At 45.5% G+C, this 24,032-nt stretch overlaps 1 long non-coding RNA gene across 1 annotated transcript in view; it reads right to left on the bottom strand.

The window, feature by feature from the left end:
• The window catches only part of LOC144159685 (uncharacterized), a 368,320-nt gene that overhangs the window by 261,208 nt on the left and 83,080 nt on the right, over positions 1-24,032 (bottom strand). The window contains exon 2 of the long non-coding RNA XR_013320348.1: positions 3,958-4,005. This is a non-coding gene — a long non-coding RNA (uncharacterized LOC144159685). The remainder of the gene's footprint in view (positions 1-3,957; positions 4,006-24,032) is intronic.

Consider the following 24,032-nt stretch of genomic DNA (forward strand, 5'->3'; position numbering starts at 1 on the left):
GACCCAGACGCGAGACCCATCCGACAGTACATCAAGAGTCAATAGCTACTTTTGTGCAGATACAGAAAGTTCAGCCCTCAGAACCGGAGTGGCTACCCACAATTGAAGCATTGCTGGAAATAATGGAACACTGAAATCACACCGCCGGCCCAAGAAGGGATGCAGTTTTTAGTGTTCGTATTGAGAGTACACATCATCATTTACATGTGTTTTGTTTATTTTTCTGTCAAAGAAGGCAATAAAAAGAGGAATGGAGCAATCGGATAGCGAGGGACGCAGGTTCGATTCCAGCCACGAAAAGCGTTTCTTTTCTTTCACATCATTCAGGACCTTTTCCGATCATCGTCTGAGAAAGTTGGCTTTTCTGCAGGGCGTTTCTGCGTTACAGACGCCATCAATGAGAACGCTAAAGCTTCGCTTTAAAAAAAAAAAAAGGCGTGAGTGAATCGGGATGCATTATGGCGGAGCCTAACTGTGCAGAGGAAGCCTAGCGATCTTGCTACCGATTGCTGAAACGAAAATGAAGATGATATCGTAGCGGTAACGAATAAGATCGGTAAATTATATTTGTAACTTTATTTTACTAAGAGAATGAAAGCGCCGACAAAAAAAAAGATCAATGTTACTTTTTCAGTTGGGGCCCGCAACATTAGCCATTACTCATTCTATTTCAGGCGGAAATGCAGCATTATGGCTTATTTTTAAGCCCCTACTCTTATGCCGAGAGGCATGTTGTTTGAATGAACAAAAACTCATTTGAGGTGTTAGCCATCGCTGTTTTCGTACCCATTGGATCGTTAATCTTAGAAACGACAGTTTTGCCTTTTGTAGTTTATTGCGTAAAATATTCGGGTAAAGGAACGCTTTATACTTAGGCTCTTTCTTATGTCCGATCTTAATTTGAGACCGCACCTAAATCGCCTTAATTGCTTTCTATCTCACTTACTTCATGGCCCACGAGGGCGCCCCACACCCCACGCACTGCGTGAAATTCTTCATCTGAAGGGCACAAACTTTATAATGACAATTAATATTCAGTTATATCAATTACCACTCTAGTAATTATAATGTAACAACACTCGCTGCGCCTAATGTCCTGTCTGTTTCTGCTGCCATTGCCTCTGCTCAGTTTCTATCAGTATATTTTTTATGTGGGAACTCGAAACAACAACAAAAAAATCACTCGTTCTTTTAATAGAGAATCAGGCATGACGGTGTTTATAACTTATGCAAAAGCACATCGCTAATCCGCCTTCAAGAACACAGCACACCAGAAGTCGTCACGCGTTGCTGTAGTATCCAACACTTCAGGAAATCGACATGAGTAACCCGATCTGTGCGCCCTGCACCGATGTCAGACACAATGAGAACAATAGGGGGACGAGAAGAGGACCTGAACTTCAATTGATGACGAACACTCCCAACAGGCAGTTGACGGTAAGCTTTCTTGGGAACGAATTTAAAGGCAGCACAGACATTTCTTGGTGTTTGGTATGGAGCACTCTATGAAAAGCGGCAAAAATTCAGAACAAGATATCTGCGATGCACTGAGGGCAAAACTACAACAGTTTATCCTTATCCATTACTCCTGCTTTGTGATGGAATTTTAAAAACTCAAAGTAACTTCAGAAAACTCACAATCTTTGGACAAGGGCAAACGCATGGGTGAAACGTGAAAACGTTGCATATTTCCGGAGCAATGTCGACATCGCAAGAGAGGAAACTGGAACTCTGCTTCAATGGGAACTCTAAAGTCTTTTCACCCGCCCAAGCATACCAACTCACACGCTAGAAGTTCTGCTTTTTTTTTCGTCTTCAAATATTGCCATTAAAAGCGATGAGACAAAATGCTGAGCGTACGTTTCTAACATTGACACTTCATCTAACATCTATGTCCCTATTTTACAAAGCAGCTGCAAGTGCGATTCTATGATGTCAGTCCCGAATACGCCGTCCGGCGATTAAAGTCTTTGCGGCAAAGCGTACGTAATGACATACCCAGCAATGCCCACCGATAAATGAGGAGCAGCCTCCCTCCCAATTGCGGCACCTGCTGTGATGGCGGGTGAGGGAAGCTGAGAAGGAAGGAGAGGAGGTCATGCGACTCGCTGACTGCGCAGCCTAACGGCTGGCACCGAGTGGGGTGTTCCGTAAGGCGGTCGCAGAGCTGACGCAAAGCGCTCATAAAAGGCGCGGGACCCCGCGATCTGGGTCGGACTAGGAATCCGGTTGGGAAAGTAGTCGCTGTATCACACAGAATGACTCCAATCTGGACGATCTGGTACATAACTGATGGAAAGCAGCTCGAAGCATGATGAACAGAGAGCGACAAAAATTGCAGGACCCGTCGCCGCCTGTACGCAAAAGACAGCGTGGTGTCCCATGCTTCATTTCTGTCTACATTAGCCACAGTCACCGTGTATGTTTGGCATGTACAAGTTTCATGGCAAGTTTGTAGTACAGAGGGCAACACACTTGTCTATAACACAGGTTTCATACTTATAGCCTTATCTTGCCTCGGGCGAAAAACATTTGAAGAAAACAATTGTGTTATTCTGAGGTCTTAACCATATATTTTGACCTCAATGTTTTTTGTGAAAAGCTTGAGTCCGCAGTTTTGAGAGGTAACTAGTTGAAGTTGAACTCAGTGTTACAGACAAGGGTGTTGCGCACTGTACATGTTATGTTACGTGCAATCCAAAAACTGTCGAGCGTTTTTTTACGTTCCCCCTCCCCCCGCCCCCTTTTTTTTTTGTGCAGTTGTCTCATGGGCCCTCTTCCAGACTCGTTTCTGTTTTATGGGCGCAGGTGACTCAACTGCTACTTAATCTTCCGAGTTACTTTCGCCAGTGCTCGCCCTGGTTAGAATAGCGTGCGTAACCGGCCGCATGCACAACGCACAACACTTCGCATTGCGAACTTTCGAAGCACTGCTCAGTCAGCCTTGCGTACTTCCCACCTGCGCCGCACACAAGGCTAGGAGAACTTCGCGATGATCCGAAGAAACTAAAACGTGCGTGCAGGGTGCTAAAGTCCATTTCAACTGAGCGGAAGGCTGTAAAATTTAATGTCGTGTCATAAACAGGGGGCCGACCTACGTATATGGTCCGTCTGTTTCGTTCCAGCTTCCAGACACACAACTTGATGGCAGAATCGACCCATTCTAAGCACACAACGCCATTGTAAACTCGGACTTCGGGGGGGGAAGCGCCGAGCATATGGAGAACACAAAATATCGCAATGCTTTGCAGGTCTCCTTAAAAGCACTTTCAGATAAAATTTTCACGCGTATGGCAGATTCCCGCATCCCATATAATTGCATTTCTACACGTGTGTGGGGCCCATGAATTCACATCCATGCACTACCAAGCACGGAGGCTTCACGGAAAAGTTCCTGTTTATATGGAAAACTTTGTTACGGAAAATTGAAGGACTTTTCAGGCGATATAAAAGAGCAAAACATCATTCAGAGAACAATGCCTACACCATCATGATGAACGTTTTCTCTTCTGGCGAGGTTTGCGCAATCGTACACGCAGATGCCAGCGGTAGCAAAATCCGAAGTGAGCTAGGTAGGTTCATTATGGGAGTCGCATACATTTCGCTAATCTGCCCTTTGGGTACTTCCGGTGCGAAGCCCAGACTAATTTCGCCGATGCTGTTATGGGTACAACAAAAAGGGCGATTTTCATTCGCCTGGAATTTTCCTTAACACCAATTGTTCATTTTGCATATACGTTCCCAATTAAACTAAATATAGCTGTTGAATTTTCTCTTCCTTCGTAGAATATATTTTCTTGTTTTGATATAAAGCAACACTCGCCAAACTGAAAAGCAAAAGTTTTCAGGTACAGCGGGAATTATTGGACTCAGCGATAAAAGCAGAAAAGAAACCAACAATATATAAAAAAAGTGTAACGTGGCGTCACTTTTTTTTTTTTTTTTTTTTTTGCTTACCGTGCAGAATCCCGTGCTCTTTTAGCGAGGACGAGCTTTCAGGAACGCCTGCAACAACAAGAACAAAAATAATGAGCATGACTCGCAGTAAAACCAATTTTTGCTGACAATTTTTTTTTATGTTTTAAAGGTATGAACTGATTTATATTTATAGCTTTCTTTGTCACATTATAAAACAGTTGGTCACTCTTAGGTTTAGCTAGAGTTGTATCGAAGTCTGTTTGTAATAGTCTATCGTCAGTATAAGTGTAACTAACCTAATATTTAATGTTTTCTTAATAAATGTGAAAAAGATATTTGCTATTGTTCTTTACTATATAATTGAGATGAGTTGGTCATCACTAAGTATGGTCGATATATGGTCGATTAGGTCTTGCATGTATTTGTCACGGAGCCGAAACAATTTTGAAAGAAAAATATGTCTGTCCATAAATAAAGCATCATAACCAAAATTTCTTTTGAAAACTTGATGAATTTTCGATCGCAGTGCGCGTGCCGTTCTCCCCAACAATCACTCGTGAAAAAAGAATGTGTTTTCGATGGTTCACCCTCGTGAAAGCAGCTTTTTCCTTACATTTTCAAATAAACATCGCTTACCCAAACATGAATACACGGCTGTAAAAAAGGGACAAATTGTTTCCAGCCACCAAATTGAACCGCATAACAAAAACGGACGTGGCTAAGGTAGAAACAAACGCAGCAAGCAGAGACTCAGGAGAAAACGCCGGTGGTCTTTTATAAGAAATAGCGTAACTCGCAACCACAGCGGCCTAATTTACCGAAAACTCGGAAAATGGCGCACTGGATCCTGTGTCCGCGTTCCGTACAATTTGCCGCCCACGGTGTGGTCAACTCGCGCGAAAAGGCCGAAAGAGGACGACAACCCTCGGGAATGAAAGGAAGGCCGGGTTTGTGGCTGTCCGCTGAATGGCGACCGACATGCTCGCTCACTTGGCGGGAGACCACACTCCGGCAATCTCCCGCCACGCTGTGGGAAGACGAAGGGCGGAAGAAAAGGGGCAGCAAACGCGCAAAAAAAAAAGGAATGAAAAGGAATGATACACCGCCGCGCCATCATGACCTGTAACACACAGACAAATATAGCTGGGATGAATTTATCATCGGCATATATTCTTTCAATACTGAATGCTAACACAAGTGTTCCTGCAACGCAAAGAATTGCAAAAATATCGAAGCCCTAGGCGCCTGTCTCTATAATATCAGCGCAGAATGCTGTATTCGTCGTGCCATGCAAGTATATGCTGAAATACGCTCATTATATGCACCCTTTCCAATGATGATGATGATTTGTCGCTCTCCCTTTAAATAGGGACATCGGTTGTCAGCAACCGACTTGCCTGTTTTATTCCACTTACTCGCCCTACTCATAGCTAACGTTGTACATTTGCCTCCCACACATCTACCCTCACCCCTGTTTTAAACTCCCATCGCTCCCTCCTTCCCCCCCCCCCCCCCTGTTCTAATTCTCATCCGTTTGATTACTCCCCCTAAGTACCCATCTCTTCCCTGTTTTTAGATGCGACTGCATCTCATTCACTCGCCTTGTCCCTCCATGCGGCGTTGTTGTTGTCCGTCCACCCCCCTCCCCCATTCTCCTCGCCGCGCGAGCTGCGCTCTCCGCCGCTCACCCCCTCTCCTCTCCGATAGCGAACACTCTCTCGCGAGGGTCATTGGATTGAATTCGATTGGATTGGCTTGGCTTAGATTGGATTGGATTGGATTTGGATTGGATTGGATTAAAGGGGGTTGTGTTGGATTGTGTTGCGTCATAGTCGCGCCACGTTGCGTCATAGCCGCGGCAGGGGGTTCACGGCACGTTTCACGCGATGGGAGATTCAACCTAACGGAAACAACATCGGAACCCCCTATGCGTCGCATCTACACAGGGGTTCCCGCGAGGGAAGGTGGGGGTAATTTTTCCTCCACCACCATTACAGCCGCCTTTTAGTCACCTCTATGGCCCTGAATTTGAGGCTCACCCTTACACAAAATCCCAAAGCCTCCGCAAAACACGGTTTCCCCCTCACCCCGCAGAGGCCGTATCTCTGTGCAATGCCTGACAATATGGTCTATAGTTTCCCGATCTCTGCGGCAGAATACACATGGTTAATCCTGCTGCCTGTAGATGCCCGTGTAAGCCCAGGTTCGTAGAGAGCCCGCCCGTGCTTCAAAAAGCAATGCACTGCTTCTCTTATTGTCATAAAAAAATTCCTTCCTGATTTCTAGTTACTCTCTACCAAAAGTCTCCGGGTTTTTTTTTTCGCTTCCATTCTCTGTACCCAACTCCTCGTCTCTGCTGCCTTTAGCTGCTCTTTAACTGTTTTGTATGCCCAACTTTCTCCTACCAAGTTTCAGTACTGCTTGGTTAGCTGTCTGGTCCTCCGTTTTCACCGCGTGTCGTGCTCCTCATATACAGGTACTTAAGCACTCTCGCGGTTCATTTTCAGTCCTCCATGTCACGAATTCATTCTTCAAATTTTATCTTGCTTTGCGCTTCCCTAACCTCTAAGGACGACCAGCCCATATCCCGCTGTACCGCTTGGTTCGTAGTTTTCCTGTGCGCCCCTAGGGCCAGTCTGCCTACCACCCTCTGATTTACCTCCAGGCCCACTTGAGTCTCTGGTTTCGTGCGCAGAACGGAATTTCCGAAAGTCAATCCTGGTACTCCGACCCCTTTCCATACTCCCCTTCCCATCTCGCATTTGATGTAGCCCCAGAGGGCTCTATGCTGCATTAAAGCCGCGTTCCTTCTTCCTTTCGTCTTAAGCTGAGCCTCATGCGCATGCGTGTAATCTTTGCCGTCTTAGCCATACTCCTAAATATTTATGCTCTGTTACCTGTGGTATTTTTATTTGTTGCACCCTTTCCCGAACCCCGTTCGCCTCTGCCACCAGGTGGTTTTAGAGTCATTACCCACCCGTCATCTTACGAACCCCAGAAGAGCGGTTAGTTTCCTCTTCCACAAATGCCTCCATAATCACTTCTCAGTAATCCATGACAGCATGGCGAACTGAGCGAGCGGGAATGCTTTCATGCAGATCAACGCTTGCAAGGACGGACACAAGACGAGCAAGCAAAAAGCTGTACTCATGCGCATAACAAAAAAGAAGGTACAGAGCGCATCTTTTTATAAAATTAAAGACTGCCTTATTTTTGAAGTCAAATATTACAAATATATTTGGCATCACGTTCACCAGAATTTTAAAACGGTCAGCCCATGTCTCCAAAACCCCTCAATGCGTCAGCTATATTTTATCACAAGAAAACTAAGGAGCGCTCCAGCCAGCGCTAAGAGTTCAGCTGATAATAAATTTGTAAGGAGTAAATCACAGTAAGCAGCCGTAATATGGGACCCACATAAGAAAAAAGATCAAATGCAACTAGAACGAGTCAACCGCAAAGCCGCGATATTTATATTTTGGAAGTACAACAGGGAGGACCCCCCTACTCAGTTAATGCATGAAAATCACGTTTAGACCTTGGAAACTGGTAGGAAAATTAGTCGTATTGCAGTCTTACATAACTGCCTCTCAGGAAAAATTAAATTAAAGCTACCCGAATATGCAAAGTCTCTCGCAATGCGGAGGGCTCGTCACAATCGCCAACATTCATTTTCTCCAATCTTCGCAAAAGCAAATAGTATAAGTGCACTTTCTTCCCTCAAACAATTCAACGTTAGAATTCGCTTCCTGCAGAATTATTTCTTTGCGCCGACTTCGTGATTGAGTCAGAAGAACAGTTCTCTTACTAAATTTTGGGGACAAGACATTCACTAGTTCTTATCAATGTGTAACGTTCTTTTTGTGAATTGTGTCGCGCATTCAACGTTCGTAACCACCCCTGCTTAGGCTAAATTATTGGCCTGCAGCATTGCCAAATAAATAAAAATAAAAATAAATAAATGGCAACGACATGGGTGCTGTAGTTCCAACGCCCTTGCTTTTTTTCCTTTTGCTCTTTCTTTTCATCAACGCTTGGGTAGCTAAACAGCGTCCTTGTGGTTCATGCTCATCTTCTTTCCGGCCTTGTAGGCCCTGACCTTTGTGAACAATACACCGCTGGTCATCGACCTTCAAAAGGTGGAATGGCTCAAAGTTTCTTCAGATGCATGACCACACAACAGCGGCCAGACACAACATAAACTCACTTATGTTGCAGGTTCGTGCACACACGCCAGCTTTTAAGCCGTGCAAGATAAAGTATAAACTTTGTTCGGGGCCATTGTGATGAAGGGATGAATGCGGCCAGAAACATTGGGCACGACACCCCAGATACGTAGCACCTTAGTGAGTACGCCCAATGTCGCGGAAAGTGCTTCCCTTTAGGCTCTCTACAGTCTGTTAGTGTACTTTTGGTCGCCCAATTCAGTGTGTTAGGAGCAACGTATGGAGACATATTCAAGGACGTCGCAGCGACTCAGGTCCCAGAAACTTGGATTGTTGAACTACCGGTGCACTTCCCCGCACCTGACTACTTGTGTGGAGTCTCACGAAGAGTGGAGCTTCAGTCCACGCCGAAGAAATGTTAGGGATTATTAAAGTCCCGGATGTCATGAATACTTGTGACGTTCGGCCATAATCTTGAGGCAGTCAGAACAAGCGAAAAATATTAACACATCCTTATTATCAACGTTCACGAGACTTCCACAAACACTGCTCCATCTAGGTAACGAAATTGCTAAAACTAATTTTGTGTTTGCCGGCTACTGCAAGGGCGTTAAGATTTTCACATCTTTGATGGGCTCTAGAAGCATTTAAATGATTGCATACACTGGAGCCTGACGTCTGTTTGTTTACTTACATTTTTAAATAAGCCTAAAGCTAAGAAAAATGTTATTTTCTAATACAGGTATCACAGGTAAGGATTATCTATCACTACAACGGTATCTGTTTTTTTAAAACTAGCAGGCTCACCACGCCTACTTTTGGCAGGAAGAGCATACTCAGACACCTCGGTATTTACTTGAGGATAAAAATCTGCACAAAACAAAGCGGGAGTCTCAAAAACGCCCAAATAAGCTTCAGAAAGCATATTTTTTTCTTTTTCTGCATAATGCCTAAATCAATGTTTCAATTGCGTGCAATGCTCATCTACAAAGTTTTCTACTTGTAGCTCCAAGGAAATGTTGCAAGCAAAGAGTAACAAGCATCGTCACCGCATAACCAGCAGAAGCACAACAATAGCATCTAAACTGCTATAACACTGCGTAAATATTTGGGAATAAAATTTTTAAGGTCACCTTAAATTCACCTTAGCAGTTGATTCGATGTTTGACTCACAAAACAATTGTCATCAAACGAGGCGTAAAGCCACGTAGACCGCCTTAATTTCGGCGTCATATAGGGCGAGACGACGATGGTATTCGCACTACTGCTTTGCCGTTCTGGTTGTCTTCAGTTTTGTTGCTTTTATTGAGATAGCCGAGACACCTGTTCGTCATGACGAAGAGTCGCTCCTTATCCTGCGCTGAGCAACTCACATTTATAGGGCCGGAGTGACGTCACCGGCTCTAAGAGGTAACAGCCTACGCGTCTACACACACAGGAAAGCCAACAGAGCAGGGTGCTATCACGTTACCACAGTTATTTCTCTACTTGTACGACTGCTCCTGTGGTGACAAAGGTATCTCCTTAGCTCGACGATTTGTGAGGACCAATGCAAAGTGACGCCCCTGTAAAGGGTACTCCGCAGCAGCAAGTACCTTTTTGTGGCAAAGCTTTCGACAAGGCAGGAAAAAGGGTTGTAATGAGAGGTTGGGAAGAACAGACAACGAAGTTTGAAACACGTTGGGACCAGTAGAGTTTCGTTGTACATACATACTCATGTTATGACATATGCGCCAAGAACGATAAAGCAAAAACTAGCGCACTGTCATTCCATTTGATAACGCGAAAATTTCATCCCCCCCCCCCTCCCTGGGGTGACGCCGTGCCTAAGGCAGGCTGCTGAGCACGAGGACGCAGGTTCGATTCCGGCATTGGCGGTAGTATTTTGATGGAGGCGAAAACCAAAAAGAGTCACGCGTCCAGATTTTGGCAGACTGAAGCAATTCGCAGGGGTGGGGGGGGGGGTGGGGGGGGGGGGTAAATTATTCAGTAGTCCTCTAGAAAGGCGCGCATCATAGAAATAACTCAGGCTGAGCTTCGATGTGCAAAACTAAAAAAAAAATAGGATTTTCGAACATTTTTACACAGCTTGAGCATGAGACACATATCGGACGACGATGTACGATGCGGTGCATGATTGTTCAGAAATGCAACTGCCCCGACTATTCGTACGCGTAAATTTCAGAAACGTGCTCCGATGCTTGTGCGTTGCGTCGCTGGCGTCGTATTGGGAAGCCCACCGGATTCACTCCACAATGCCTCTCTGGTTCCACGCGCTTCGGCTGAATTAAATGCTTGCATGAGAAAGCTGACAAAAAGTAGACATCGGTCAAATTAAAGTAAAGATAACTTGTGCTATCGAATTGTGCACTGCTCCTTATATGATTAGTAAGTAGTAAAGGGGCGATAACGGTTAGCAATGCCAATTTGGATGGTTCGTGCTGTTTGTACCCCTGCCGTCCTTATGCAGAAAGGCTGCCCTCTGTCGGAGCCAATTCGAATCCTTCTTTCGACGCTATGATAAAGCGTAGCACCGGTCGCTGATACGCGTGCTACTCGCTGTCAGTCTCGTGCTGTTTGTTTGCACATATTGACCGATGAATGGTGTGTGGATCTGTCTGTGGAGCCCTGGTTTGCATGCGGCTTCGCGGAGACATATTATGCATATAAAACAATATCGAAGCGGCACCAAGGGCGAAGCTGCGCGTGTTCCCCCGAATAAAAAATAATAATCTTCGGTAAAGTGATGTTAACGAACACGGGCTGTTTGTTCACGTAAGGCATGGCAATCATGCATGCCATACGTGCTTGTTTATCTCCAGGAATGCTTTGGAATAACTCCTGCAAAAATGAGGTGACGTGATGGTTACGAGGGGCAAAAAAAGAAAAACTAATCTCTTTATCCCGTTTTACTCCCTGAAAATTTGTGCTAGCTTGTAGTTGCAAGTAAGATATGCTAAGTTCATACATTGACGCTTGTGAAAAGGAATCTTTCATAAAATGAACGGTAGTATGACGGTGGTTCCCACACAGAACAACATAGCCAAAAAAACAGCCCCCCGCCCTCCCCCTTTTTTTTTCCTGTCTCCTCGTGTTTGCGTTACCTCCTTAACCTCACACTGAAAACCTTGTTCAAAAATTATTTCTCTAATGGTGAAAAGCATCCAAGCTTACCTGCATATAAATGGCACCCAAACTCCGCCTTTTTTCATGTTTTCACTTTCGCTGTGGGACCTCTTTGCGCAGCTCTTTTTTTATGCACTCAGCCCGTTTTGTGCGGCCTCATTATTTAATTGCACTCACCAGATAATCATCATTAATGCAACAACAATCACAGATCAAACAATGGTTGTGGTTCGGCGCAAAGTTCGTTCACTCGACCGCTAGAGCTCATTACGGACTGCATTTGGTGCGAACAGAGTGTGCTTACATCGCGTGCAAAACTTATTTCACGTGCAAAAAATTGCGTGCAAAGCGTACAAGTTTGGACGCATGAAAAAAAAATTGGCCGCGTATCTGCTCCTTTCGTTGCAAATGCCGTCAAAGGACGATAGTCTTTATCGGTTTTTGCGAAGTAAATGCCTCCCTTCGCTTTCCCGCTCACCTCTCATGTTGTTCCTCTTGCGTCGCGCTCCTCCCAAGGTAAAGACGCCAAACGTTTGCTTAAATCATTTTAAATTTCCCGCGTTCCACTCTTCCAAACCGGGTGTCTCGATGCCAACGCTGCCGTACGGCGAAGACGCGCGTGAATCGTGGCGCCCTACTTCAACGTTTATAGAACCGCGTTTCCCTGCACCACGTGCGTTACAAGCAGAACGTTGAACCTATCTAGTCGAACCTCTCGTAACTGTTGCTGGTTGATTTCTTTACATGGCGACAGAAGCTATAGTGGCGCGGGCGATAGCAGGCGACGGCGGAGTGAATTTTTTTTCTGCAGTGGACTAAGTATTTCATTTCGCAGAAGTCAAGCACGTATGATTTTTTATAAAGGAACACTGCAAATATCACTTCTGTATTAATTTGTTGTCTCATATTTGCGTAATGTCTTGTTCTTCTTCAACAATGTTGACAAGTATGAACATTACACCGGACCAAGACGGGTAGATTTAGCTGTGACTATATAAGACTATTGCGCAGGCATTGTTTTGCTTTGGCCGGGTGGCTGAATCGAGTCACAGACAGACAGACAGACCAAAATTTCTGGGTTTAAGTAGCCCAAGAAAGACTATCGTCTTTAAAACTGATTCTTGCAAACAGCACATAAAGAACATAAGACAACAAATTGTAGCAGCTAAGCTTGACTTGAGCTCACAAAGCATGTATGTCAACACAGCAGTTGCAGCGTCTCCGATGAAACGTCAGTTGACATTTTTGCCTTCCGAAAGATGAAATAATTTCGAACACCGAACGATCAAAAACGAACGCTAACATATTAACATTGGACACACGTACGTACCCCTTGCATTAAGTATCTGATTTAAATTGTTTTATAGCCTTAAACTTGTTCGCGTCGATCGCCGCAGTAGTTGCCGGCAATTGCTGCTGTGTTAGCGCGAACTAACTGGAATATGGGAGACATGCAGACATTTCTTTGGTAAAACCTTTCGTATTGCATGGATATAATTTTTTCTTGTCATTGTTACATGAACGAAGGTAAAACAGGTACGTTTGCAGCGCATGCGACACGCATACAAGAGAAAGTAGCAATGCCCACTGTCGTTGCGGCACCTGCGATGATACAATAAACAGTAATACTTTGACTTCTGTAGCTTTTTCCTTTCTTCCTTGAGCATCCTTGTTCCCATATTGTGAGCAGCGTGGCTCATGACTTTATGTGGACATCTCGGACTACTACAGCACACGCCAGATCTCCCAACACTATCTGAAGTTAGCTGCACCGCTTTCCGGTTATATCCTTGAATTTGGAGGCCGAGCAAGGGGTAGCGGTGAGAGGGCAGCCGATTTCGCATAAGGGCTGGTGAAGAATGGAGCAGAAGCCACTGGAGCCCCGGACAGAGGGTTCCACCTGTGATTCTCCCATCGTTTTCTCCCTTTCCCCTGTCCTCCATCAATAAACTTTATTCAGTCAGTAAGGCCTATACGTGACGTTGTTTCCGCGTGCCGTGTTAGCACCGTCTTTTGTCGCGGCTGCGAGGCGCTCGCTGGTCTTTATCACCGCCAACGTCGCGGAGCCATCTAATTCATCAGAACAAACTACATAACTATATGTTGGAGGCAGAAAAAATACATGTAGGAACAGGCGAAAATGTGGGGGGCTTCCTAAGCAGAAACGGACGACAGACGGAGAGCGCGCGCCGCTGCATCCTGTTCAGATATTTTACCGGCGCCTCCTGTGACCTTGTGCGAAGCTTTGCAGTGACGTCTTTCAACCACTGCCTCGACTCGTGCCTTCATTTGTTGTGGCGCTACGATAGGAACAAGGATATCGCCTCGTTGGACTCGCATCATCTGCCTTTCACACGGTAGCAGAACGCCAACAACCTGTCTTATCCTACCACTGCCATGACGAGTCATATGCAGAATCCCGTGATTTTACGCATGTCTGTACAACGCTTCATCCGACAAAATCGCAATGACACGGGTATCCTATGGGAGCGCTTTTACTTCCTCAAGTCAATATTTTTTAATGCTATAGCGTAGTCATTGCGATATATTTGATGCCAGTAGACACGTGCACGCCACAGCGGAGCGGAAAGTTAAGTTCATTATTTCAAACTCAGAGAAATACAGCGCGGAAGTTAAGTTCATTATTTCGAAATCGGAGAAATACGGCATTGGGGGGCATCGTTGGGAGAAAATGGTGTAATCCGCCATCTGCCGCAGGCGGAGGAGAGCAGTAAATTTGTCTGAATGAAACGAAAAGCAAAATGAACGATCTAAAAACTCTTTAGCGAGAGGTATGCCCTGCCCAACATATATTCAGGAAATAATGAAATAGCTGCCGTTTAAAACAACTTGCTCTGGAGAATAATGTCCTTGTCTGCTTACTCATATTCTACGATTGGGAAAGTATGCAGTTATTGATCACTTTGAGTCATTTTTTCTTACTATGAGGCGAGGGAATTTGAACAAGCAAAAATAATGAACACAACAATAGCACCAATATATGCTAGCTGTCCAAATGTTCAGTAGGCATCAAAACCACGCGCACGCTAGGAGTTCGTGCATCTCTTTAATCTGGAGCTGCGCCTTTTCCCTTCATCGCCCAAATTTTTAATCGTTTGAACCTCAGTTTCCTACCTGGTTACTTTTTGTGGCTTTCCTTTCTAATACTTTCACCTGTTGATGTAGAGTATGTTATTACAGTTTATGCTGCCATGCGAGACGGTTTTTTTTTTTTTTTTTTCATTGTTAGACCTCACTTGGGGCTTTCACTTTGCTAACTGTGGCTCTTTTCAGTAGCCGCGTTCCTCTGTCCTTTGTCTGCCCTCTGTCATGTAATTGCGTCCATCAGGAGGCGCCCGCTTCGCTTTCAACGGTCCCGAGGGGTTGAAAGGGGCGCGCTAGGGCTGATTATATTTCCGAGCGAGGCTCAAAGTCAACGGCTCTGGTGGACTCGGCTGGCTAGACCCCGGTTCAGCGATTTCCCTTGTCCTTTTGTTTTCTGTCACGGCACTATCGCGGCAGGCAACTTGTGGGCGGGCAGCCTCCTTTTTTCGGGCAAATGAGCAGAGGAAGCAAGGGAAACAGCGCACCACAGAGGCTTTTGCGGTAAATGCCATTAGCTTAATGACCGTGCGAGAGAGCCTGTCTACCGACGTACGTCACAGATCCTCCATGCGGCCGCTGTTCCTCTTCGTCACCAAATAACTACGCAGATTCTGTGTGCACAAGCACCGCGAAAGACATCATCAAGTGGCTAGGCGAAGAACGCCACACTGAAACACCAAATAAGGGTTGCGGCAGGGGCAAACAATTTTTGCTAGCTAAAGCTTGTGGTTCACAGTAAAACGAAAAAGAAGTAAATTCCCTGCAAACTTCGCTGACAATGGTGCAAATCAAGTCAGAACCCCCTGATTTCAACGTCTACAAAAACTACACAATATCGCTAAAGTCTCTGGCATTTTACTCAAGCGAAAAGGAGGCTGCAACTTTCTTTCGAAGAAAGTTCCGCCTAAAATAACCGGTCCCTGCTGTAAAAGACGACGAAGTTGCCTTTTCCGCTTGTGGAGAGACCAAGAACATAAAAAATAAGTGTGAAGCTCAAGGTGGCTTTGTCCACAAAATGCCGACGAAACCTGGCGAATGGACAAAAAGCGGCGTGGGCCCGCCAGGGTGAAATACCTATGTCCAAATGGGTGCTGCAAACTGGGTCTGAGGAGGTCAAGCTAAAATCCAGAGGTGAAATGCCGAATCGGAAGAGGTATTACGATTTCGCTTTCTGATGGACAGAGCTGATAGAAAGCCCGTTCATCGGTAGCATGACGATCATATGCGTGTGCCGGCGCATGTGTGTGTGTTTGTTGTACGTATATATATATATATATATATATATATATATATATATATATATATATATATATATATATATATATATATATATATATATATATATATATATATTGGAAATTACATTCCTTTGTCGGTGGAAGAACACATATAGAACAGCGGTAATAACTGCCGTGCCACCGGCGTTTTCCAATCTCACCCGAAGCGACAAGCCGTTGATTTATATATAAGAGACCGGGAAGCTCCCTCTCCATTTACTCTTGCGAAAAAAAAGGGAACAGTCTGGTGTATTTTCTGCTTTCACTTTCGTTTAGCCAGTTCTTCTCTCAGGCAGAACTGACAAATATTTTTACCTACTTACCTGATTAGAAATAAATTGTATAAGGTTGGTTGTGCTGCATTTTAATGAATAAATGGGGTATATCGCAGAAACGAGAAAAAGGAGGCGGGAATAAGAATTTCGATATAGGGGCGAGTTCCTCTGGGCCTTCCACCCCGTGAAACCTCATGCTGTTTAATTAGAGAATAGCTTAGGAACTACGCTGCACCTGGTACGGTGGATACATTTTTCCGCACTTGGCGTATTCGCATGAGTGCTTTATGCTTTTGGGGCAGGTTTCAGCAGGTTCATATACTCGTGGATGTATCTGCGAACGTGCGTGTGCTCTCAAGTAGAGTTTAAATTGAAGGCCTTATATTTACGATTACCTGCACGTAGGAGGAAAGCAGTAAAGACGCAAGGCGAATCTATTGGCGAGATAAATTATCCAAAAATATCCTTCGCCTCGTGTGGAAAAGCAGGCAATAATTAGTGACGAAAATTCGTAGCTGCTAATCTGATTTTACTCGGTGGGCTGAACTCTTGAGCTAAATTAAGCGTCGCCTAGTGGCGCTTCATTGCCCTAAGTGCTTTTTTGCACGACCTGAAAAGGAAAAAGAAGTGTATTTCTGAAAGGCTAGCAGTGAATCTGAATTGGTAATAAACTTTTAAATAGAGAAATTGGTTCAATTAATACATTCTAGCGCAATTTACCCCGTCGGCAAGAATGCAGAGAACAAATGAGAACGTTGTTGCATCGCGAGATGAAGTGCTCCCACTCCAGCCATGCAGCACGAACAGGCCCCTACTGATGCCCTATTTCCACCGCGAGACGAAGGAACAGGCTGTCAAAACTCCTTAGGTAGGTCTGTCTTCCGGATCCTCTGCAGCACACTTAAAATCAACTACCGTAGTGACTTAAAATCTACGTTATGACTTTGCCCAGGGCGCAGGCGCTCTTACATATGTTTTTGATCTGTAATAAAAAAATCAATTGTTAGTCAGCGCTTGTGCTGTTGTTTTCTTTGTTGTGCCCCGTCTGTTCCCGCTGTTGCACCAATACAAAACCAACTATATTCTGCGAATATGAAGCACAATTTTGTCTCCAATTACAGCCCATTTCGCACAGCATTCTGGCATTTCCTTAAAGAAAATTCTAGATGTGCGTCATTTCTCGCCGATACAGCCCCAACCATAGGACAATTTTTCACAAAGCTTCGCGTGCTTGTGGAAGTCGTAAGACGCCAAAGCGAAGCGTTAGTCCTAAACTCCGGCGGTACCTCACATACCGCTATTTGTTGATGTTGTTCTAACAGAGTGGTTCAAAAGCCCACAGTTGCGGTATCGGACAAGGCTTTTGAACAGCGCTGCAACGCGTGTTGCTACAGATATTGCCGGATCACGCACCAAACAATCCATGAATCGGCCAAATAATTGCATACAGCGCAAACACAACGAGGGGCGATCAAAAGAGACCTGTGTCCATTCTCAAAATCTTGAATGCATACGGCGAAGCCTAGCACACAGTTACACACAAAGTTCCTCATGCAGAGGCACTTGGACAACGCTTTGTAAGCGGCAGCGTGCAGTTATGGACAAATGAAAAGCAAATAGAAAAATATGAACGAAAACACTCAAAACTGAAAAATACGATTCGTAGAGGCCCAATAATGGCGCGCTCTAGGTATATTTGGAAATCCACATTTCCCAACTTCGTTGCTGTAACTAAGTCAAGCCACACGCCAATTTGACTTGCATGGAAAGAAATCGCACCATTTGTGTATTCCGATTCATATTTTCATGATAGCATTTCATTTGTCATTGACTTTACACTTTTTCACAATATTTCGTGGTTACCGCAACCGAACCGTCTAATCACAGGATTTATAGGACTGTGGACGCGCATGCGTGGAACCCGCGTTCACCACCTGAAACGTCACTATGACGTTTAGATATACATATATATATATATATATATATATATATATATATATATATATATATATATATATATATATATATATATATATATCGCAGCTGGTAAACTGGAGACCGTGATTACCGTGTTGGGGTTCCCAACGGGCATGTGTGAATTCCAAGCACATTGGATAATTAAAGTACGGCGATAGCGAAGACAGTGCGGTGAGAAAAGTCAGGGAAGACGGTACAGCAGCAACGCGGGAGAGGAAGCTATGCAGTGCATAACGCCTTTAGGCAGAAAACGGCAGAGGAGAAAGCGTGTACGGTGATTGGTACGCACGGCTACCGGGCGTTCGCGCCGCGAATGGAGCGTGGTTGGTCTGTTACGGGATGAGTGCCGTATCATCACCTGCCCAGGGGATGCAACAATTCGTCCATTCATTAGGCCGTCACAGAATAAGTCAGTAGACAACCCGTTTTGATTTTCGTTATGACGCCTTCGGTTTCGTATTGTTTCTAAGCCATAATTTATGACGATAAAAACTAACTTCCCCGCAATAAAAATACCACAGCAGCTGTTCTGCACTTCTTGTTTACAGAAAACCGTAATCGCAGGTCTTTTTTTTTTTATTTCAGAACGGGAAGCATTTGGGATTGTTGGTGCACGTTAAAAACGTAGAAAACAGTGCAAATTTACGGGACGCAGAGTATAAGACACATTTTCAGAACGCATGCCGGGTTTCCGTAGACAGTTTTATGGAACTCCTGACTTGCTATCTCAGCTCCACCCTCATCAGTCAGAAAGGGAACAAATTCACTCAAAGGGAGGGCATCTGCGTAGGCTCATATCTCGCCCCGATTTTCAGTGATCTTCTTTTAGCCCGCTTTGGCAGAAGCTTGATGGCCGCTCTAAAACAGACAAACATTGCAAAAGTGTACCGGTACTTAGACGATCTAGTTTTGTGCGAAGTGGCTGATGAACACCAACCGAAACATTCTGTTGATCTAATCGTCGAGCTGTTTCAAAACGAAATAAAAGGCCTGAGCTTGGAAAAGGAACTACCCGGCGACAACGTTTTACGTGTTTTGGACCTCATAATCACATTCATCCCTGAGCATGTGTGCTGGTGTTTTTCACCCCGCTCGCCAAAGGCCCTCTTGCCTTTTACTTCAGCCCATTCAAAGACAGTGAAAAGATGGGTGGCGATATCATGTTTGAGGTTGGTCGTGCGACAACTCAGCTCAGCGTAGTTTTGACGCCCAAATTGGCAGACTAGAAGCCGCTGGTTATCAGCCTCCGTTTTTATCAAGCATCGCTGAATCCCCGTTACGGGATCTCCGGAAACAAAAGCGGAACAAACCGAGACTAAAGGGAGAAACCCATCACGTAAAGCGCGGCACAACCGTTAATCCGTGTGTGCATCAGGTGTCTCACAAAGTGAAGAAAATCGCCGAAAGAAGGGGCGCAAAAGTTCTCATGTCCGCGCCCAATAAACTGAGCAAGCTCTGTTTCATGGTAAATAACGGAGGTATAAGGGGCACCCCATGTAAAATGAAACACAAAACGAAATAAGTTGGTTCTGTCAGCGTGTCATTTACGCAATTCCCCTGACATGCAAACGAAGCTATGTAGGCCAGACGGGAAGATGTATAAATGTAAGGCGACAGGAGCATGCAAATTCACTCAAAGCGAACGTCGGTGGCCACTTAGAGGCACACTGCCACCAGTGTAAGTCCGAACCGGAATTTCACCAGTGTCAAATCAATCGAATATATGCCGACAGACGCACACGTGAAATCTATGAAGCTTTTTTTTCATCATTCAGCCGGGCGACAAGTGTGTAAGCAAACCGTCTTTGTTACTCTATGAAAATGACATCATGTATCTTTCGAATGAATAACTGGGCTTTATTTTGTAGATGTGAACGCTTTATTTGACTTGAAGCTTTGTTTCGTTTGTGTTTTTTCGCCTGTTTTCTTTTTGCACTGTTTTGTAGATGCGTACGTAAGCCGCCTTCAAGCAATAAAAGTTTGGTTGTTAGTCAGCGCTATGTGTGTGCCTTCTACTCTGCGTCCCGCAAATTCGCGCTGTTTTTCACATTATAGCTTGTCGTATTATTTTGCGAAAGTATCGAATGGCACATTAAGCCAAAAATCCACCGTCTGGTGTCTCCAGTTGTCAAACCACTCCTAAAATGGACGGAAATATCAAGAGAATAGAGAGAGAGAGAGAGAGAGAGAGAGAGAGAGAGAGAACTTTATTTTTGTCCGGTTGTTTAGTCCTCCTCGCTAAACGGCAGTCAGCCACCCTTGGGCCCTGGCCGCGTTTTGAGCCAACCGGGCGGCCCAGAGTTGGAAGTCATTCGTGATTTTAGGACCTCGTTGGGTCGCCTGAACACAAGCATAGAGTACGTGGGACAAGTCCGCCTGGCCCTTACATAGCGGGCACATGCCTGAATATTGGCCATGGTAGAAGTGACTGTGCACCACAGTGTTTGGATACGTATTTGTTTGGAGGAGGCGCCAGATTACCGATTGCCTTTTGTTTAGGGATGGTCAGGCGGAGCGATTTCTTCCCGTAGCCAGCGGAGGCAGCTCGGTAGCTCGGCATGCGAGCCCTCGCGCCATGTTGTGAGCTGCCTCGTTGAATGGGAGGAAAGAGTGTGCAGGTGCCCATAAAAATTCGAATTTTCTCAGGTTCTTGCCAGAATGCTTCTCAAATTTACCAGAATACGTCATGGCTCCAGCGACGTGCGCCTTTTAGTAATATTTCTACCTGCCGTTTCAGAGTCACTGATTATGCACTTAGCGGACGTGGAGGCTGCCGCAAGTGCGATGGCCGATTCCTCCACTGTCTCGGATTTTGTGGTTTCGACCGTTCTGCACACGATTGATTTGGTTAACTTCGACATCTCTGCTGCAGCTGTGGACGTAGCATCGCCCGAGTCTTATTCTGCCGCATCAACGTAAATCACTGAGTAAACTTCAAAAGATCTTGTTGCTGGGAGTGTTGGTGGCGGTCTAAAACATTGTTATAGCGCAAATAAACAGAACACAAAAAACGGGACACAAGCAGGAGCTGCTTTCAACTGTTTATTCGAAACCAATAGCGTCGTAAATGTATACCTACATTCGGATATGTGCAATAAAAGTAAATTTTGCACTTGTCAAAATGCTTCATCGAAAGTATTTATGGAAATAAATGAATCATTAGCTGCTGATGAATAATATTTTTTTACTGCAAAGAAAGATGTACTTTATTCAATAAATCAGCACAGCGCACTGGTAGAGCCGCTGAGTAGCTTTTATTTGGCGAATTGCGTGTCAATAACACATGGCCGGGTGTCAGGCCGGGTGTCAGGCCGGGTGTCAGCTTGCTGGTACAACCCCTGCGTCTACCCACGCCTCACGGGAGGAAGCCCACTCGACCGGAGAGTAAAATAGGGTTAGTGGTAGCAAGGCCAGGCGATGCTTTCCCAGCAACTTGGATGCGGGCCGTGTTTCATTATCTTCGTCTGTTAGTGCCGCTTGCACTTAGTGCCGCTTGCAACCACGAATCAGAAAATAGGACGAGCTTCCGCGTTATCGCAAAGTGAGGCCAGCCACGATGTGACGTGGCGAGGTGGCGAGGATAGAGGGAAAGCTGCTTTGTTTCACCCCCTGACAACGCGCTAACTGGCGACAGGCGGGACAGCTAGCCGCGGTGTTGCCAACGCGCGGCACGGTATGGTCGAATGGACTGCGCGCCGGCGCCCCGCTAACTTGAGCGGTCCGTCGCTGGTTATCACTTATTTACGCCAGAGCGGCCACTTTGGCTGATTAAGCGACCACCGGTCTCCTCCCGCGCCCACATCCCGTGGGCAATGGGGAAAAAAGTTTAAAAATGGCGTTCGGGAAGTAAAGGGCTTCATACAAGTGTTTTCCTCCCTCTCCTTTGGGAAATAAAAGTGAGGGTGTATTGTTTACGTTTTTGTTTCGGCGTGCCAGCGCGTATGTTTTCTTTCCCCAATGTGATGTAGTGAGACAAGGTCGGGGGCTCGGTCTGGAAATGTGGAACGAAGCGAGACCGCGTTTCATGGTCTGCCTGCGCAATGCTGCCCGGCATTGTTTCAGAGCGCGTTGCCTAATTGTGCCCGGTTGTGCTGGAAACGTCGGCGAGGACATATATCACATCTATGGTGTGGACTATGCTTACATTTTTAGTTCATGTTCCTGCTTGCAAAGCCCACCATTTGAACTTTGCTGCAGTCAGCAGTACCGCCTGTGAAACAATCCATTCACTTCTCATTGCTCATGTTTTCTAGGGATCTCCTTACATGCATGGATCGTTCTATTGTCCCAGTCGCACTCATCTAGTCTTATTGTTTTGTTTTGTTTTTCTGTTATAAGTTTTTCTGACACACAGGCGCTCACCTAGTAATTAACGAGCATGCTTTTTTTCGCGTTTTTCTATTCATGCTGGAATGCTTCCAGTGACAGCCCATAAGCAAAGAAGTCGCGTTTTTAGCGAACGAGGTAATTCTCTTCACATCATTGCCGACCGGTTGAAGTCGCAGCGAGAAATACGAAACTACTCTTCATCCCCAGGGACAAAAGTATTTAGCGCGCATTCCTTGAACACAGATATCCTGCTGGAGTTCGGTAATAACAAGGTAGATGAACTGATGTTCGCTGATGATATTTTCGCAATGTTTCTAATACTTTATCGTGGCACACCATTTTTTCCCTTTCAATGCGTTGCACTGAATCATTGCATGCTATATACAAACAATTTATGATGTATACGTTAAACAATTTCACTTCTGCTTCCTTACTGTTTCATATTTACTGAAAAAGATTAAAGGACCTGTCAATTAAGAGCGTTTCTGAAGGTATCTCGTAGTGGTCCGGAAGCATTAGGTCTACCTTTGATCAGGTCTCTACCGTCTTTGATGGTGCCAAGAGAGCTTACTTTTCTCATTACCCTATTTCAAAGCGCGATCTTTTTAAGCGAATATTGGATGAGTACATTTCACGTTTTTCATCCACACTTAATTTGAAAACATTTCAATGCTGCACTTTGGCGGCATTTTGCGGCAGCGCCACTGTACGCTCTCATCTTATTGTCAGACTCCAAGGGAGGTACGGGACTCTTTCGTCTCTATGCGCCCCACATATAAACTCTAAAAAACAGTACCAAAAGTAGCCGGGCAAATGGCATTGCTTTTTCGGATGTTCTGGGCCAAACCACAAGCAACACAAATCAAACAACAACCTCCAAGTATAAGGTGCGAAGGAGAAGCAAAGCATTCATTCCTGAAGGATTAATGTTCCTGGTGATTAATTGAGTGGTGCGAGTGCTCTTTGTTCAGTCGCTTGCTGATAAATGCAGATTAAAAGCTAGAATGCCGCGGACATGGTTATGTACAAGGCGAGCAATGTCCATAATCGCAGAAGCGAGGGCATGCAACAACGAAACTAAACCTGTAACCACTACTTCCAAGTCACGAACATGGACGAGCAAATCAGGGCCCGCTTCTCCCTCACGTCTTAACAACGACCAAGGAGCCGAACAGAGCCGCCTATCGGAAACCATGAAGGCACGGTCGACATCGAGAGCCAAGTATCTGGGACAAAGCATCATAGAGCGAGAAAAAAGGACCCGGTCTGAGGGAAAAAAAGCTGCAAATTGCCAACGCGATCGTTAAAGTATAGAAAACGTAGAGGCGGGACGCGCGAAGAACTTTCTTTGTCATACTCGTCCTTAATAAACATGGAACAGAGCCATGCATAGCGCCTCCATTCGAGACACCGTCGTCAAAAAAAGCCCCTTTCCCGGCCCCGCAGCCCCGCAGGGTACATAGGTGAGGTGGGAGAGAGAAGCTCGATATTAACACGTACTCGCAAAAGGCCCACGTACAAACGCGGAGCCAAAGCGCCAGAAAAGGAAGTAAGGGAGTTGTTGAGTGCGTCGCGTCGAGGGCGGGCGAGAAAGAGCCGCGCGATAGGCGGCGCCGGGGCGAATATTTATGAACCGCTGCGACGGACGTCGAGACAAAAGGGAAACAAGAAAGGGGAGAGACGGAGCTGCATATTCATGGGCCACCCAACACGGGACCGCCACGCATTCCTTCGAACCTCTCCGCCCTCCTCCCATGGCGCGCACCTTTTCTCGCAATTTACTGTGTGTCCCGTTTTGCCTCGTCTGTTCGATCGCCTCTGCGACGCCAGTCCTTATCGTTAGGCGAATCGCAGAGCTT

Source organism: Haemaphysalis longicornis, unplaced genomic scaffold, assembly GCF_048455015.1.
Source record: "Haemaphysalis longicornis isolate Haplotype H1 unplaced genomic scaffold, Haemaphysalis longicornis Haplotype H1 scaffold_10, whole genome shotgun sequence".
NCBI lineage: Eukaryota > Metazoa > Arthropoda > Arachnida > Ixodida > Ixodidae > Haemaphysalis > Haemaphysalis longicornis.